This window comes from Calonectris borealis, chromosome 1, assembly GCF_964195595.1.
Source record: "Calonectris borealis chromosome 1, bCalBor7.hap1.2, whole genome shotgun sequence".
In the NCBI taxonomy this organism is placed as follows: domain Eukaryota; kingdom Metazoa; phylum Chordata; class Aves; order Procellariiformes; family Procellariidae; genus Calonectris; species Calonectris borealis.
In genome coordinates this window covers 40,427,372-40,440,482 of record NC_134312.1, presented here as the reverse complement: position 1 = coordinate 40,440,482, position 13,111 = coordinate 40,427,372, and the positions used below count along the sequence as shown (strand labels likewise).

The 13,111-nt window shown below is 37.7% G+C and overlaps 1 protein-coding gene across 5 annotated transcripts in view; it reads right to left on the bottom strand.

Annotated features, from left to right (window-relative positions):
- Positions 1 to 13,111, bottom strand: part of CNOT2 (CCR4-NOT transcription complex subunit 2) — a 92,218-nt gene that overhangs the window by 54,809 nt on the left and 24,298 nt on the right. Inside the window, exon 2 of one of the 5 annotated variants that reach the window (XM_075149837.1) lies at positions 3,747 to 3,819. The exons of the other annotated variants lie outside the window; for them this stretch is intronic. The gene's annotated coding sequence lies outside the window, so the exon portion shown is untranslated. The remainder of the gene's footprint in view (positions 1 to 3,746; positions 3,820 to 13,111) is intronic. 5 annotated transcript variants of the gene reach the window in all.

The following is a 13,111-nucleotide window of genomic DNA, read 5'->3' as shown; positions in this document are numbered from 1 at the left end:
ATTCGCACAGGATTTGCTACATACCCCGTCCAACCATCCCTACAGCGGGTACAACCACCGCTGGGACAGCAGGGTGGTAATCACACCAACCCCCCCACCTTTCACTCCACAGGGTGCAAATTGCCACGCAGCACCTGCCTGTGCTGTTTTCCTTTATCTGCTCAATTGCCTTCTCACTGGGAAAGAATGACAACAAAAACCTTAATAAAGCCACAGATCCTAAAAGATAACAACTACTGTTACCTTCATGCCTCTCAATGAAGTGTTAACACTCAGTCTAAAATTTCAATTGGAAAAAGAGAATGTTGACCAATGCCAGTTAATTTGTGCTTCACGTAATAAATGTGCTATGAGAAAATAATGCTAAAGGAAAAGTATCTGTCAGCAAGCCATGAAGAACATACAGAGAAAAGATGCACAATTTGAAGCCCTTTTTTTTTTTTTTTTTTTTTAAAGGAAGATAAATTTGCTAAACTTTAGATTAAATGCTTAGATAGCTGGTTTGGGCATGCATAGCCCTAGTTACGCAGATAAAACTGAGGAACTGTAAATTTTTTTTAAAAGATAAACTTTAAAAGAGAACTTAAAAGTTTCTACTTTCCAGGATATTTTGGAACAAAGTAATTCTACAAAGATTTTTTGTATATTATGGCTCTGTGAACTTAGAAAGTATTCTGCATCCTCTGTGTATTCATTTTTCTGGGCTTCCTGTGAAGTCTATAGTCTGATTAATTCACAAAAGATTGAAATGAAACCATTTAGACTTTTTACTTTCTGGGTAGAAAGTGCATCCTTGGTCAGTTCTATTTTCCTCCTTTTATTATTGTTTTCCAGTTTAACAGCTTGCTTTCTTATTACAATTCTGATAAATTTCAAAGGAAAAATTATTTCAAATCTCAATTATTTATAGTGATCCAACAAATTTCTAAGGAAGAAAAGCTGGGGCTTAGCCTAATAAGGAGAAAGACAGGAGTCCCTCTTGGAACTTAACGACTTCCAACATTTCTTATCTGATCTTTTGCTCTGTATTGATGCTTCCTAATTTCTTCTCATCAAGAGCACAGCATGCGTGCTGTTCTCTACAAGGATTCTCCAGTTCCCTTCTGCAAAGACTACTAACTTTTATTATTGGTCTTAGACTTTATATTAAAGTAGAATTTTACAATTTGTTCCCTCCCCCCATATATGTTCATAGGGACTGACATATCCTCTAAATCAGGGTCTCTGAAATATAACTACTTCGTTCTTGTTCAAAGCAAGAATCTGGTGTCAAGGATTTAATACAAACAAAAATCCAAATCTGAAAAGATTCTCACAAAAGCATTCCTCTGTTCTAAGTTCTATTCTAAAATACCTACTTTTAAGGGAAGCAAAACAGACATTGATATAGTCTTCTGTGAGAGGTTTCTGTAAAATTTCTTGGCATCAAAAGTGCTAGAGACTGTAAAAGAGAGACAACAGAGAGAGAAAAGTGCACAACCAAAGCAGGTTTCTTTTACAAGACAAACCCATTTCAATACTTCAAAAAGAACAGAGCTGAAGATTACTCTCAATAAATGAATGACTTTTCATCTGTGAACCCAGTATTTCAAAACAGGTCTGTCTGGTACTGCTTCATGAAGTATCAGATCTAGTCCAAATTTAAATAAGCAGGGCTGCACTGCCACTCCTGAATCGCATGCCTAGGAGCACCCAAGCTATACGAGTCTTTACTCCCCATACCCCGGTGTCTGCATTGCCTCACGGATTTCTGGCTTTAAGAAGTGATCCTATTGCCTGGTTGAGAACAAATAAATTCATAAACAAGAACAGTCACCTGCCTTCCTTATCACAGCAATTAAGTCAGGACAGCTTTTGTCTTCCTGATACCAAGGATATCTGGAACTGCAACTTCTCAAACTCACGGTTACCCGTCTGCATACTCCATTGCTGCACTTTAAACGTTGGCTCTCAAAGCTGAGCCTTCACCTGCGCAGGGAACTGTAATCCCACACTACAGGCTGCTCCGATCTCAGCTTCTTTCAAGCACTACATGGGAGACTGAAGAGAAACACGTTTTGCCACAAAAATCATTCTCAGAAACTATTTGTGAAAAGGCATGCTCTCTAATGGTAAACTACTTACCCAGCTTTGCTCTAGGAAAGCCAAAACAGTCTCAAGACTGCCTTGGAAGCAAAAGCAACACACTGATAAATTATTCTGAGGAACAAGAAACCAACCTGTGCCAAGCATAACTTTTTCCCAACCAATCTGGGATTCTGGGACAAGAGCTAGGAGCGCATAGGAGAAAAGTTCACATTCACATTTAAATCCTCAAACTGAAGCCTAACTGAGCATAACAAACAATACATGATAAATGAAAGGAAAACCTCTTCAAAATTACTTCTGGGACTTTCCGCAGTGTATCATTAAATTCAAACACATATTGCCAAAATGTAAAACAGAGTAATCACAAAAGCAAGCTATTCTTGAGGTCTACTGACTCTTCTGCTCATCTTATTTTAATGAGTCTTAAGCATGTCATGACATGTTCCTGGGAACATGTCCATGCTACTTTAACATGCTACTTGGCAAAAGCCCAAAGTTAACTCATATGTTTTTAACTTCATGTCTCCTTAACACGTTCACATTTTTTTTTCCCCAATAATTTGTAGGCTCTAATTAACCCACAGCCTGCAGTCCGCTGAAATTCCTTCCTAACTCACAGGAATTTAACAAATTTTACTTTTAAAATGGTGTAATATCCCATTTAGAAAAGTCACCTCCTTCCTACTCTACTTTTAGGCCATAAAAACTGGCTACATTACATAGCACCACAGTTTGAGACTTGCAATAAAAAACAAAGCCACTGAATTTTTACTTTAGTGATGTAAAGATAAAATAAAACAGTCCTGAAATTGAACCTTCCATCTTCAAAGATGATTTTATTGAATTAAATGCAATGCTTTCCTGAAATATCCTATATAATTATTAACAACATATATTTCTGTATGAATAAAACCAAGTTGTTTTCAGGGATTTTTTTAGCTTTTGCCATTTGAGCTGAAGGAACACTAGGGATTCCAAAGAACATGTATTTGCAGAGCAGACTACGTTAATATGAAAATTTTAATCAAGGATTTATTTTATTTCCTTTTTTAAGGGGATGAATGTGATTGTTATTCACATGCCAAAATGCAGAACTCGCCCACCCACTGTATGGTACTACTGCTGCAAAGTTACAATCATGGAACCTTGACTAACTTTTGTTATGATTACAGAATACTGTAAAAGATAAGAATATACTGAAATGTAACAGTTATTGCACAACATTTCAATGCACTGAATGTAGTAAAACACCAACAGTCAACAAAATAAAGATGCCCGTGCCCAATTCCTTTATAAGTTACATTACGTAAGTTATGTTCAAATTTGGGAAAACCATCAGAAAGAACACTTTGTTAACAAGTCTTAAAGAAAAACATTTGCAAAATTTTTAAAAGCACATATAAAAGTAAATATACTTGTTTCAATTTCTCTCTATGACACAAATGCACATATGCATCATTCCAAGGCACTTTTTAATAAAATCTCTTAAAAGTAGGGAGCACATTAATATACTTCAAAGCCAATTCCTTACACCTCATCATTGAATCTACTGCCTGAATATTTTAAAGAGCAAAATATTACGTTTTGATAGCTATCCCACTCCCTTAGAATAAGGTTCTCCTCGAAGAACCTTAAGTGCACTGAAAATAGCTACCTACCTACACACTGTACTTTTGCCCATTAATTTTTTGTCTCTGCTGAGGTAAGCAAATTTTGACCGGTGACCACTTCCTGTAAATGAAGTAGATTAATAAAACATTATTAGTAAAAATATATTGTTATCTTCCAGGCTTCTTACAATTCTTATTGTTCCATAAATGGAAAAACAAAATCCATTTCAAAACATTTTGTGCACTGAAAATAATATAAAAATAAACTTGAAATAAAAAGCTCCTGAGTAGTTTTAAAGCAAAACGCAAATGCAATAAAAAGCAATAATCACACACAAACTAAACCAAGAGTGATTAACTGTCAAAATTTCAGTTTAAAAGCAAAATTAATACTATTTTAGAGACTTGGGAAAAAGACGAATCAGTAGTAAGCTTTTTTCCCCCAGAAAAAGAAAGGAGTTCACAACATGAACTAAAAGGCTACAGAGATCTAACGTATCTACAGATCCTTTGTCCAAACAGAAAGGCACAGATGCCTTGATGGTGTAAAGACAAGTTATTCTAAAAATAATACAGAATTAGTCTCATAACAAAACCACATAAAAATCACAAATGCTCCCAAAATTATTTTTAGCTGTGTGTATTTTATTCTCTGCTAAACACAATAAAACTTAAATACAGGCTGATTCTTTCTATTGTACACCTTAAAGGGAACTTTGCCTCCTTACAACAAATACAGAAATGCTTCCAAAACACCCTTGGGACAGCAGGGGAACAAGCACAAATTCGTGCCGCAACAGTTTTCAGAGATGACTGGAAAAACACAACCAGAAGCTGGAAGCACAGAATCCGTGCTTCCAAATCCAAAGGAGAAGGAAGGAAACAACAACCATTCCCGACAGAAATTTTGGTTCACTGAAGAAATAATGAGAAGGGGAAAAAAAAAAACCAAACAACCACCAAAAAGCAATTGAGAAAGCAGAAGCTCTGACCTTTCAGGATCTCAAGAATCAGTATGTTCTGGCTGTAACTGGTACAGGAAATTAACAACTGCATTGGTGAAAAACCACATCACCCGAGCCTTGAACACAGAGCAGCATTCTAGGACCCTAAGCTAGTGAAAGAACCAGCTGTTGCATGCAACGATAAAGTTGTAATTTTTTTTTCACCAAAAAACCACACTGTTAAGAGTGATGCCCAGAAGAAGCACAGCACAACCAGTTGCGGATACTACAGCTACAGGATAAAACTCCACCAAGCATTTTCACCATTCCTTCTCACAGTACTTTCCTAAGGTTCCTCACCTCAGAAGAGCAGCAAAATTTCAAAGTAGATTTGCTAAATAATTCGTGTACACTTACTCTGCAAAACTTTTTCTTCAGCTTTAAGCAATGCAATAAAAACACTTCACTGAAAATATCACCAAAGCACTGATACATTAAGGGACCTATTCAAAGTGGTTACCAGTGAACATGGACTTAAGTGTCTGAAGAAAGCAACCAAGTTCCCCAGGCCCACAGCAGTTACCCTGTGGTCCCTGAGCGGTTCAAGTGTGGCCCCAGTGCCAGGGCTGCACTGCACAACCAAAACCATAGTTTGCCAGTGGTGGGGTGACGGGAGGAAGCAAAGCAGGAAAGGCTGCCATCTCCGACATGGCTATACTGCCCTTGCACACCCAGCCTTGTCACGTCCCACAAAAAAACCACAGGACACCAGGCAAGCTGCTGCCCTCCTCCTTCCACTTCCAAAGGTTGCAAAGTCAGTTTACATCACCAATAAAGTCAGCAGAAACTTTCAGATTTGCTTGGTTCTGTGAAGAGACCAGGCCTCACAAGTCAAGTGCCTACACCAGACTCCCCAGCACTACCAAAGAGCAGCAGCACTGCCCGATGCGAGTAGGACTTGGCACCATTGGTATAAGGTTGTGCCTGACAGCTGGTTCTTCACCTGACAAAATGGAAATGGTACCAAATACCAGGGAAAACCCACCAGTTTATTTTTTGAGGAAGGGATTTTTATAAGAACTACATTTGGTATAAAAATACAAATTGTATCACTGAAGTCTTACAGGCAGACTTTCCTTTCTGCCTGACAAGTGATTGGATCCTTAGAGAGCGCCAAAATAGTAAGACATAAAACTTTAGAGTTTCCAAGACTCCCTTTCAGGTAGGTTCTAAACTCAGAATGCATCACCCCACACTCAGTAATGCTGCCTTCTTTACTTGCCTTAAAATGTTACGATTTCAGTTCTAGCATCCGTACACTTGACAATATTAAGTAGTTCTTCTAACACTGTAATCATTCAGACTGCATTAAGTTTCTTTTTATTCGTTAAATTCAGACTTGCTACACGTGGAATGGCTTTTTCATCTAGTCTTATAAACCCATTGGTGGGAGCATGCACCATACTTGACATGCAAATACAATAAAATCATAAGAGAAATTCAAAAGAAAGGGTTATATTCTTCTCCTGAACAGATCTTATAAAGTTAGTCACAGCATAAGCAACTGGTTTTAGGGTATAATCACTAAGTACCATACTTTCAGCACAAAACTAGACTTTCCCTTTTCCTTACAAGAAGGGAAAGGACTTGAGTGGCAAAGCCTCTCTAGGCAGTGCCACAGAAGTAGCTGGCTTTCAGCTCCGCTCTCTCATCTCTTTACAGCATCAACTACACCAAAGCAGCTTTGCGTTCAGTTCCAGCAGCAGACATTGTAATGCAATCTTTACCAGGCCAATTCAAACAGCACTGATGAAATTCCACAACACTCCAGCCTTGTCATCCCTAGGACAAGGATTAAGAAAGCAAGAGTTGGACCTTAGTCGAGCACCGAAATATGACTTGAGAGAGCTATAGTCAAAACAAATTGAAAATAAATACATCTTGAATGAGAAAATGCCAATCTTCGTAATTTTGTTACATGCGTATATAATGTTATATTGAGAAGACAACATGCTAATACAAATATTAGCCTATTTCATATATACACACAAATTCTATACTGATTAAAATCACTGTAATTCCACCTCATTACAGGGCTTTTGTTCTCCGTGTTTTATGAGAAATGAGAATTCTTCGGCCCAAAGGCTGTGCATCAAGCTGTATTCTTCTTTTCCAAATTAGATGTTAATTTGTTCATTAAGAATTTTGCAGGAAACAGGAAATTATCCCTAGCAAAGAGATACCTCGTTTTCAAGAGAGGCTAGCAGCTGCCTCCATCTCCTGGATGGTAGTCCCTGGCTCCTGCTGAGCCTTCACTTCTGCAGAATGCAGAAGCCATCATCTACTTGGTAACATCATTATTGGCTCTGGGACCCAGGACAGACGTAATTTACACAACCTCCCTGAGGAACCTATGCCAGTGTCTGACCATATTTACCAAAAGTCCCTCCAACCTTCTAAAAATCCTTCTAAACCTCCTAAAAGTCCCTCCAACCTTCTAAAAACATCATGAAGATCTTATCCCTTCCCAGAGGACAAAGAACAGCTTTTCTTCTTGCTCTCCTTTTGCACTCATGAGGCACAGCATTGTACTCGTTCCCAGAGGAAAGCAGCTCCAGTTCTTCCGCCCTGCTCTTCTGGGATGTCTTTGCAAAACCCATGTTCCTTTTTAGTTCTTTTAATGGTTAATGTACTTCTGCAAGTACAGTACTCCATGTGAGGTCCTAACATCGTCAAACACAGAAACAGTATTTCACCATGATTTGGATACAGGCACTCCTACGTATACATCCTGGAACGGCATTTGCTTCCCTCTCTCCTTCAACAAAGTACTGCCAGTCTGAATGGCTTATTACACTCTACAAGCACTACATCCTTCCCTGCTAATTAATCAGTACTCTTCATTATATATTTGTACTGTTTGTCATCCCTGTATTTGCCTTTTAACGCAAAATGGGTACATTTACTTCCTTTCTATCATCCAATAATTCAGGGAAATACTGACAAGTACTAGACTCAAGAAAATGCATATGAAACCTACAGTTTCCCTACAGTTTCACAGTGAAGTACTTATAATACGGTTTTCCAGACAACTTGTAGTAGCTTCAATCTAGGACATATCTCCTTAGCTTAATTACGTAGACCATACCAGCATATGCCAAAAGCTCTTTTTAAAATACACAGTATTTACTGCTTCTCCTCTACTCACATATTCTGCTGCACCACAGGAGGATACTGGACTGCTTTAGCACAGTTTCGTTTTGTACTAAATCTCTTTCAGATTAAGTTTCAAGAGCAACACCCAAGTCAAACTCAGTCTATAGCATAGGTTTAGGTTTTCCAAAACCTCAACCAAGTGACTGACCCTCCATTCTAACAAACTGAGAAAAAGCGTTAACAAAAAAAAACAACCAAAAAACCACAAAGATGACACACTCTAAGACCTATCTGATTTTAAAAGGAAAGTTAGACACAGAGGAGTAAAGGTCACAGGAAAATAAGTAATAATCTTACTTTTTTTTAAAAAAGAGAAAATGGGTATTAACGATAAATTTGACAGAACCACAGAAAATTCAAACATTTTCTCCAACATCAGCTTGCCTTTCCGCACCCCTGCCTTTGATTTTCAGAAATACTATGCAGTATTCATACTGACCCAGTCCCACTTTGAATTCCAGACTACACAGCTTGGACAACTGTCTCCATGCAAACCAATCCTAGCAAAAAAAATAGACGTTAGGGGCAAGGAAGATTGGAAAATACTTTATCAAGCATTCCAAACTTTAACATGGATTAATGCAAAGCTAAAACAAAGATGCCTCTGATGTTAAGACCTTAGGTTACATACAGTAAGGACAACAGGAAGTATTTCACTATTGGAAAGGTTTCATTATTTAATTTACAAATCCCAGTAAAAATGTCGAAACACTGTTTATACTAAAATACATTAAAATATGCATGTCATTTTGCATAACATTTCCTCTCCACCAAGTTCAGATAATACAGTCTGCTTCTATTTGTGATACATTAGTTTAATATTTGCATTTTGAATACTGGAGAAGGTTGCCTGCATTTTTCCCCATAGAAGAATTACTTTGAAAGATATTTACTCTGTAGTCTCATACTCACTAGTCTTGACTGGTGAACAGTTTCATTATTTTCAACTTCGTTTTTCTGTTATTATAGTTGAAAATTAACTTTATTTCAGCATCAAGTTCATATATTCCTATACTGCTTTGACTTTACATACTTGCAAAACCTTCAGCTGATCAGTGATCCTAACCCCAACCATTTCAGGTCATTTTCAGAAACAAACTGTTGAGAGAATTTTTTTTTTTTTTAAAAAAAACCAGGGAAATAGATCCCTCCTCCTGTCTGTACTAACACACAAATAAAAAGAAAAGGTTTCTCTAGGTAATGAGGCCCTTTTGTATGCTCCATCAAACCAAGCAAATCTGCAGCACAAGGTCTTTGTCAGTAATGCAAGAGATCAGAAACAGACAGCTGCATGAAGAATCCTGCTTTCAAAAGCAACACTTAGGCTTGCTTTATAGTCAGTCAAGAGAAGTATCAGGGGAAGAATCGCTCCCTAGAGTGACCTCTATCCACTCACTACAAAGGGAGACTGAAGAGGTAGGTGAACCAGATTTCCAACTTGTTCGTAATTAAATATAAGCAAGGCAGACCTACTCACTGCGTTTAGCTGAGCATACTTTACATTTCCTCTGATCTTACTGACTGGAACAAAACCAACAATCCTAAATTTGTCACGCGAGAATTCTAATGGCTCACACTGAAGAGAGTATCATTGTTTTATTTGTCACACAGAAACGTAACCACCATCTAAAATGAATGATTAATTAACCACGCACAATAAACTAAAACAAAGTTTATCACTTACTGTATTTATCTGCAGCTCATTTACTTATGCTCTCACACACTCTATTTCAACAGCATCTCACACTCCTGCAAGATGACTCTAAATTGCCATTAGTATCTCAGGATGCAGCACGTGAAGCCTGAAGTAGAACAGACACCAATAATCTGCACTTAAAACAGTCAAAAGTGATTTACAAACTGCTCAAACGTGCAGAACTTTGGCAGGAGCACAAAACGACTACACAAAAGGTAGTTAACAGAAAACAAACATTAAACACAAAGGACCCATAATCTTGAATTATCTTTTACCATAGACACTACCGCTATTAACTTGAGCGGGACACAGCTATCAAAGGAGAACCACGGCTACTTTGCAGACAGGTTCACCTACGTAACCTGAGTGTTACGCTTTGTAAGTACAAATGCACAGAAATATCCAAATAAGGCTTCTAAAACTTCCTACTATGCAGGTAAAATGAAGTAGGGAAAAAGAAATACTTGAAGCTTGTTCTAGAATCAGTTTCCCCTTTAATCACTTCAGGAATTAAAAACAAAAAGATTACCTTTCTTTCCATGTAAAAGTCCAAAATACAGTAAGTTTCCATTCAGAAAAAGTCACCATCTGACTATTATGAAGAAAAATAATGCAAGAAAGTTTTAATTAATAGCTTTAACATATTAACGGAGAGATCATCCTAAGTATTCACACATTTCTGCACACTTTTCTGTCCAGTTTACTTGACAAAAAAATAAAGTTCTCTACTTGGCACCTTACAACCACATTCTTGTTCACTTGCATCACGCAGATGACTGAACAATCCTAGCAGCACAAAGATTTTCATTTCACCAAAGTTAGGGGGCAGGGGTATAACAACCCATATATCAAGATATACACACACAAACAAATATGTGTGTACATGCATATCTCAATAAAAAGGTCTCCCGGCAGACTATAGATTTCAAAAGCTTTACGAAATGATAGCACTTATATTTGGTTTTGTTGTTATTTTTTGGGTTTTTTTTTGTTTTGTTGGGGTTTTTTTGTTTGGTTGGTTGGGTTTTTTAATTTGATAATATAAGATTCCTATAACGTAAGCTTCCTTTTATTCCCCTTGCCCCGAAAAGTTCACAAAAGAGTAATGGAAGGGTATTCAAAGTCATAAAACTTAAGCAGATACTCAGTTTCTGGCAAACAATATTCACATTGAATAACATTTTTCAACTTGCTCCTTTCAAATTTCTTCATTAGCCTGTAGGATTTGACAACTCCTTTTCATCTTTCACTTTTAATTCCTCCTCATATTGCACCTCTGACAACATAACTTTAAAATCCACATGTCTTATCTGTGCACAAACTGATGTCTTCCTCAGTATCTGGGATGGGTATATACACTGAAGACTTCATCTGTCTTCAGTGAATTTCCTATGGGAAGACTACTCACTTTTAAATAAAGATGACTAAAAACGATGAAGCATTCATTTAGTTAGGTTTCAGATTGTCAAAGATCATCTAAACAGATAAAAAAGAGCAAGTAAATGTCACCACAAAAATGCATAAAATTGTAGCATTCCAAAGACACTGACTCGGTCCACGTTGCACAGACGTAACACAGGCTCCCTACAAATAAACATGCAGATAAAAGAAACTTCAAATGGGTATATGGTCAAGAAGGAATTAAAAAAAAAAAAGTAACTATCTGGTTTGGGCCAGTATAGGTAAGTGTTTACAACGTCAGCAAAATTACACAATTTCCTATTGATACTATATGCTTTTATGGTCTCATATATTTATTCCGTTACCTGGAAATTACAACTACCCAAATCACTTAAGCTGTTTTTCAGTGGTTCTCCTATCAATAAAGGACATTTCAAAATATACATTGTAGGCGATCATTATTTTAATCCCAAATTTTAATTCAAGAAACATTAAATGAATATTATCCTAAAAACTGGAAGACATTACTTCTGGAAAAAGAAAACTGAAAAGTACCTTCAGGTTCCCAACAAGATGCAGAAGCAGATCCAAACAGGAGCACAGATAGTACTTAAAAGAGCGATCAACTTTCTTACTAGTCCGAGGCAAATTTTGACCCTGCTGTGCTCTCTAAGGTGTGCAAATACCAACACATATCACTGCAGCACTAAAATTACAGAATTGGTATTTCAAGAATTTTTCTCTGAATGCATAACACAGCTGACAGAGATCCGTCTGTAGATGTCCACTTCTAACACACTGGTCCAAGTCTCCCATTCAGACTCAAAGCCATGAAGTGACTCAAGACTTTTGCTAAGTACTGTAAACACCCAGAAAATAAAACTAAAGGCAAACTCAACCCCTGCCATGTTAATTTATTTGATCCTGGTAAACACCATGTGACTTCACAGTATTTTCTTCAATATTGCTATACTGTAGCAATACACACTACCACTGTCACCCAAAGACAGTGACTTGTCAGCCACTCCGCTTCACTGAAGAGCTCCAGAAAGCTGATGTGACATTTCTGCTTCGCTGGGATGAGCAACTCTAAACTCCAAGACCTGCGCATCCCATCCTAGATTAAGTAAAACTAATTCAAATTAAACTTTAAATTGGAAGAAATAACTTATTATGAAGTCAATCCTAAGGGCCTTCCTCTAGGTGGTATGATAGGCATCTAGACCAAGACTTAACAGTTCTGAATCCACCAAGGCAGAAAAGCCTTCACAGATACTGTGTCCAGAATCACCCCAGTCAGCTGCATCCAACTGATAGGACGTAAGCAAAATTTCTGGGCACCGGGCTTGAAGAAATCTTCCTTGAGAAAAAAAAGATGTTTCAAGGATGAGAGGAAATGGCCTCAACTTGTGCCAGGGGAGGTTTAGATTGGACATTAGGAAAAATTTCTTTACTGAAGGAGTGGTCAGGCCTTGGAACAGGCTGCCCAGGGAAGTGGTTGAGTCACCATCCCTGGAAGTATTTAAAAGACGTGTAGATGAGGCGCTTAGGGATATGGTGTAGTGGGCATGGTAGTGTTGGATTGACGGTTGGACTCGATGATCTTGGAGGTCTTTTCCAACCTTAATGATTCTATGATTCTAAGTCAACAATACAGTTTTCTTGAGTCTCTTAATTAAGAGACCCCTATTTCATTATCATGAAGAGAAAGGAGACAACATCACCATACCTTAGTGCCACAAAGAAGCCAATCAATCAGATATTTTACTGTTAGCAGATTTGCTAACTAAAACATACAGATACTTCTTCTGTGACACTCACTTCCGTATTTCCATTCCAGTATCTTGATTTCAAGAGATACACCGATCTCCTTCCTGACTGGCCAAGAGAACGGCCAGTCCTGAAGCCCTAAGGAAAAGGGAGGAGAGAAGATGAATGCTTAAGTCTAAAATGACTCCATCTTTCTCCTCCTTTTTGATATTAGAAAAGCAGGCTGTAAAATCCTTTCCCTCTGCAGCGCAATTAAACTTTCTCCAGTATACAGTGAAAATCCACACTCTGACTCCAGAAAGGGAAAGGTAGTGAAGAACTCTAGGACAGTAGTAGCATGACTGGTAAGACTTGTGGCTAGTGTATCAAGAACAGAAGCGAGAGTT